This window comes from Lissotriton vulgaris, chromosome 1_2 (assembly GCF_964263255.1).
Source record: "Lissotriton vulgaris chromosome 1_2, aLisVul1.2, whole genome shotgun sequence".
In the NCBI taxonomy this organism is placed as follows: Eukaryota; Metazoa; Chordata; class Amphibia; order Caudata; family Salamandridae; genus Lissotriton; species Lissotriton vulgaris.
In genome coordinates, this window is record NC_141686.1 from 158024106 (window position 1) to 158030273 (window position 6168).

Here is a 6168-nt window from a genome sequence, read left to right on the forward strand (position 1 = left end):
GACAACTTTACAGGACAAAGACCTAATACAGAAATGGTCTATCACAACAGCTTTCATATATAGCCACCTGTAGTGTCCTGCGGGACACGTTCTAGTGCTCCCCAGGAAGCTGTTCTCCCAGCCACTCCCTCGAGGGCTGGACACACTTGCACCCCCACACCCATCCATCACAGGTGCCACGAGTGATGTGGCCCCGCCGATAAAAGGCCCCGAGTGCACGTGCTCGTGGCCAGTTAGTACACCAGAGTATCCAGTGTCCGTGTGCGTTATTCCACAGTGGGCCTGAGGCCCAACTTTACACCACCTAAAAGGAATTAGGCAAACAATTCAAACAAGATCAAGGAGAAATGGTAGCCATAGACCTCATTCTTGGTACAATGATGTGGTTAAAAAATGAAAATCAGCTCTCAGAAATGCAACAAAAAACTTTCAAGCGAGCAAAATTAAACAAAGCAGCAGAGCTTAATTTAATACAGTCAAGAAAAGAGTATTGAATTCTCTCTGACCTGTTTTTGTTGGTTTAATGACTCTGGCCACTTTACCACTGCTGACCAGTGCTAAAGTGCATATGCTCTCCCTACTGAAAAGTGTATATGTGATTGGTGTCCATGATTGACTTATTTGGTTTACTGTCAGACCCCAGTAAAGTGCACCAGGAGTGCTAGGGCTTGTAAATACAAATGCTGCTGGTGGGCTTGCAGCACTGGTTGTGCCACCCACAGAAGCGGCCTAGTAAAATGTGTCTAGGGTCTGCCATTGCAGAACCTGCGTGCAGTCTGGTACTGTCATGCTGACTGCGCAAGTGCACCTACTTGCCAGTCCCTAAACCTTCCCTTAACTTCACATTAGTCACCCCTATGGTAGGCCCAAGGGCAGGGTGCATTGTAAGCATAAGGTAGGACTAGCCCTGATTTGTGTGGCATGTCCTAATAGTGAATTACAGCCAATTTCGTTTTTCACTATTGTAAGGCTACCTGTTCTCATAGGCCAGAATGGGCTGCTGGAATTATTACACTCTATAATCCCTGCAGGCTCAGGGAACATGGTAGGAAGTCAAGTTTAGTAAGCCTGGACTCAGAATAATAAAACACTTCTTTTAATAAAGTTTATTTTAATATCCTGTGTTTGCAAATGCTCCTTTAGAAAGTTAGCATTTGCTTGCCTAACCATTTCAGCCCATCTCTGCTCTTATGTGTAACTGCTGTCTGGGTTCTGTGAGTGACTGGGCTAGGGATGACAGGTGGTGAATAGATGGATTACACCAGGATGGGTGGGAGGAGTGCCCCTTGACTCTGAATAGGGCTGTGCTCTGACACCACAATGCTGTCTCCGCCCCCTGGGGAGCGACTGATGACTCTGCCCTGCACCTGGTCCAGAAAGAGGGAAGACTGTCAACAGAGTGCTCCTGACTGTACTTGTCATGACAATGCTGGCTCCACCTCCTGCGGAGCGTGTGATGTCCCTGCCCTGCACACTGAAAGAAGAAGCCAGGACCTGAAAAACAAAGTGCTCAGAGACTGACTGGATTAGGCAAAGGCCTCCCTGGCCTGCAAGAACAAAAGAAATGGTGTATAAAAGTAGGAGCCCTGCCCCTAAGAAATCAGATCCTGTTGACGCCAAGAAGAAACTCTGCCTGAAGAGAAGGCCGCATGGAGGACTACTGTCTCTGACCTGGGAGATTGGCCTGTGGTGGGTGCCTTGCTGCAAGAAGGAGAGAGGAAGAAAAGACTGAAAGACTTTTAATTCAACTTGTGCATCCTAACAATCTCCAAGGGCTTGCTGGTAAACTTGCCCCTGAACCGCGCCCCAGGACCAGTGGGCGCTAACCCACCCTGAAGGAAGAACTGCTAGCTGTGCTGCTTATCCCTGCAGCCCGGTTCAAAAAGGAGTGAAGTGCGTAGTGAATCTGCACCGCGCCCACTGAAAACCTGTGCCACTCCGTCCCCGCTGAACAGCGCGACTTCTGCCAGGCTACGCCGCACTCACAACGTAAGGACCAGCCCCCCACTGGCCCGATCACCGTGTCTGTGGCAGGACCCGAGTCGTAGCTCGCAACGTGAAGCAGAGACTGGTCTCTCCAAGCTCCGCGATCTACTGGCCCGCGCCGAAGCCCGCACTGCAACGTTGGACTCTGCCTGTGTTCGCTGCCCTCCTGATCAGCGTACTGCTCGTACCGCTGTAACGCAGTTGGCCGCTCCCCCTCCAGGGTAGAAGCATACGCTGCGTGTTTGTCAGCCCCCCACAACCCAGGAAAAAGGTACTGTGTCCGTGTTTTGTATGCCGCGGTCGGGACTGAGGAGTCTGTGAGGCGCGCACCCATTGTGAGAGTTTGTGTCCCAACGCTGTGCGCACCGTAACAGTGAGACTCTTCCAACCTGTCTCACGGCCGCAGTACGAGTCGCACAGCCACCCAGCGCTCCGTACGCCTCGTTCCCTCAACCGCGTCCTACGCGTGGTATGCGAGACACGTGAGGGTTAGCGAGGCCCTTCTGCCATTGATACTACGAGACGTATTAAAGCGCTACGAAGCGCACCAGCTTTCATGAATGGAGTCGGCACGCCGAATACATTGCCTTGATTATTGTGGGGACAATTTTAAGTACTGTAAAGTCGTTTTGAGGACCAGTGACACTGTTTTAAATATTACACCTGACATTTAAGAACTGTGGCCTCATTTTTTAAGTAGCTGGAACCATTTAAGTACTGTGAAGCCATTTGAAAGTGATTGAATCCATTCTCAGTACTGTCCATTATACTTAAGCACTGTGGCAACCTTCTAAAAGTAACTGGAACCGTTTCTGAAGCCTAAGAACTGTATCTAAAGCCTGCTTGAGAGTTTTTATATAAAGAGTATATTTTTACAAACAACCAGTCTTGTGTCTCTGTGTGGTGGGTTGATAAGTCATTGTGTGTGTTATACCAAATGCTTAACCGTATGTGCTCTGGGAATTAGCCTGGTCTGCTCGCGCCACGCCGCCTAGAGGGTGAGCAGGGGTTATTTCTGAGAATAAGTCCCTTGCCCAGACTAGAGGAGAGGGTCCCTGCTTGTCACAAGTGCATACCTGTGCCAACCAGAGACCCCCAATTCTAACAAACAGGTGTCGCGTTCATGTTGAAGATCCATCCTACTTCCAATCCACAAAAAGGGGATTAACATGGGCCCAGCCAACTATCGGCTCCTTGCCTTACTAGATATGCAAGCAAAAGCATATGCCAGAATTTTATTAAACGAGGTGGAAGAATGGGTTGAAAAGGAAAACCGAATACTCTTCAATCAGACTGGGTTCAGACAGACGTGGTCCACCATTAACAATATCGTCACACTGTCTAACATGGGATACTGCTCGTCCTGGCCTATACAACCACCCGCTTTGCGGCCTTAGATGGTGTGGATCATCAACTACTATGGAGAAAATTAACCAACTGGGTTTATCTCACGCACTACTCAACGCCAAAGTAGATCTTGACTCTGAGAAAAAGCCTCAAAAAGGATCTGCATGAAGAGGGGTGTGAAACAAGGTGTTGTTTTGGCCCTTTTGTTGATCCGCTTGTTTACTGCCTACCTTACATGGGCATTAAAAAGGTCAAAGGCTTTCCCAAAAGCTATCCTCTGATCAAGAGGCATATCATTCAACTGGGAGGATGACCAGATGATAATACTGATCACTAAGATAATTGATGGGAATCCAAGCTCTGCTCAAGGGTCCCTTGGTTTTCGCAATACTCTGGTTTTTTCACTTCTTTTCTTCTTCCGGTTCCTCTCTGGCACTCGGGGGCATTTTGCTGAGACCCCCAGTTCAATGTGTAATTCATATGGAGTATTAGGGGAATAGAACTGAGGCAGGCCTTTAAAATATCCCTTTGAGGCTTATTCTCTTAGTGCTTGATAGCAAAGGCTTTCCGACCCAGGATAGGTCCTGATAGGATTCAGAATCTAAAATACGCAGACGACCTAGTCATGTTAGGAAAAACAAAGGTGGGGCTGCAGAGGAAGTAAATAAATATCACCTAAGAAACAAACTGATAGTAGTTGCTAATAAAACTAAGGGTGCTGTTTTTTGGAAAATGCAAGAATATTTCTAAGCAATCCTGGAATTATGGCTCAGTTCAGATAGTTTATACAACGTCATATATTTACTTGAGGCTTTGGCAATCAGACACTAGAAAACCGATCACTTACCTAAATGTTATCAAGAAAAAAGCGAGTAATCTAACTTTTGCCCATTACAGATATAACACCAACTTACATGGTCCTTCTGCAGAAGCTGTAACAAGGGTAATAAAAGCAAACCTGATTTTCACGATCATATGAGGCCACCAAATCTTTCCAACTCAAATTACATACGTTTTGGGCAATGTACAGCAGTTCAGGGCTGCGCATCAGCACAGCACCGTAGGGCTGCGCATCAGTACAGCAGTGCAGGGCTAAGCATCAGTGAATCGTGCAGGGCTGCGCATCAGTACAGCAGTGGAGGGCTGCGCATCAGTACAGCAGTGGAGGGCTGCGCATCAGTACAGCAATGGAAGGCTGCGCATCAGCACAGCACCGTAGGGCTGCGCATCAGTGCAGCAGTGCAGGGCTAAGCATCAGTAAATCGTGCAGGGCTGCGCATCAGTACATCGTGCAGGGCTGCGCATCAGTACAGCCGTGCAGGGCTGCGCATCAGTACAGCCGTGCAGGGCTGCGCATCAGTACAGCCGTGCAGGGCTGCGCATCAGTACAGCCGTGCAGGGCTGCGCATCAGTACAGCCGTGCAGGGCTGCGCATCAGTACAGCCGTGCAGGGCTGCGCATCAGTACAGCCGTGCAGGGCTGCGCATCAGTACAGCCGTGCAGGGCTGCGCATCAGAACATCGTGCAGGGCTGTGCATCAGTACATCGTGCAGGGCTGCGCATCAGTACATCGTGCAGGGCTGCGCATCAGTACATCGTGCAGGGCTGCGCATCAGAACGTCGTGCAGGGCTGCGCATCAGTACATCGTGTAGGGTTGCGCATCAGTACATCTTGCAGGACTGCGCATCACCACAGCACCGTAGGGCTGCACATCAGTACAGCAGTGCAGGGCTATGCATCAGTGAATCGTGCAGGGCTGCGCATCAGTACAGCCGTGCAGAGCTGCGCATCAGTACAGCCGTGCAGGGCTGCGCATCAGTACAGCTGTGCAGGGCTGCGCATCAGTAACGCCGGGCAGGGCTGCGCATCAGAACATCGTGCAGGGCTGCGCATCAGTACATCGTGCAGGGTTGCGCATCAGTACATCGTGCAGGGCTGCGCATCAGTACATCGTGCAGGGCTGCGCATCAGCACAGCGCCGTAGGGCTGCGCATCAGTACAGCAGTGCAGGGCTACGCATCAGTACAGCAGTGCAGGGCTGTGCATCAGTACAGCTGTGCAGGGCTGCGCATCAGTACAGCCGTGCAGGGCTGCGCATCAGTACAGGGCTGCACATCAGTACACGGCTGCCCATCAGTACACGGCTGCCCATCAGTACACGGCTGCCCATCAGTACACGGCTGCACATCAGTACACGGCTGCACATCAGTACACGGCTGCACATCAGTACACGGCTGCACATCAGTACAGGGCTGCGCATCAGTACACGGCTGCACATCAGTACACGGCTGCACATCAGTACACGGCTGCACATCAGTACCACAGTGAAAGGCTTTGAAACAGAACAGCAGTGCAGGACTGCACATGAAGACAGCAGTGCAGAGCTGCGCACCAGTACAGCAGAGGAGCGCTGCACATCAGTGGAAGGCTGCGCATCACTAAAGTGGTGCAGGGCTGCCCATCAGCACATCGGTGCAGGGCTGCGCATCAGTACATCGTGCAGGACTGCGCATCAGTACATGGTGCAGGGCTGCACATCAGTACAGCAGTGGAAGGCTGCGCATCAGTACAACAGTGGAAGGCTGCGCATCAGTACAGCACTGGAAAGCTGCACATCAGTACAGCAGTGAAAGGCTGCGCATAAGTGGAGAGTTGAGCATCACTGCAGCAGTGTAGGGCTGAGCATCACTGCAGCAGTGTAGGGCTGAGCATCACTGCAGCAGTGCAGGGCTGTGCATCAGTGGAGGGCTGTGCATCACTGCAGCAGTGCAGGGCTGAGCATCACTGCTCATCAGTACAGCAGTGGGAGGCTGCGCATCGGTACAGCCGTGGGG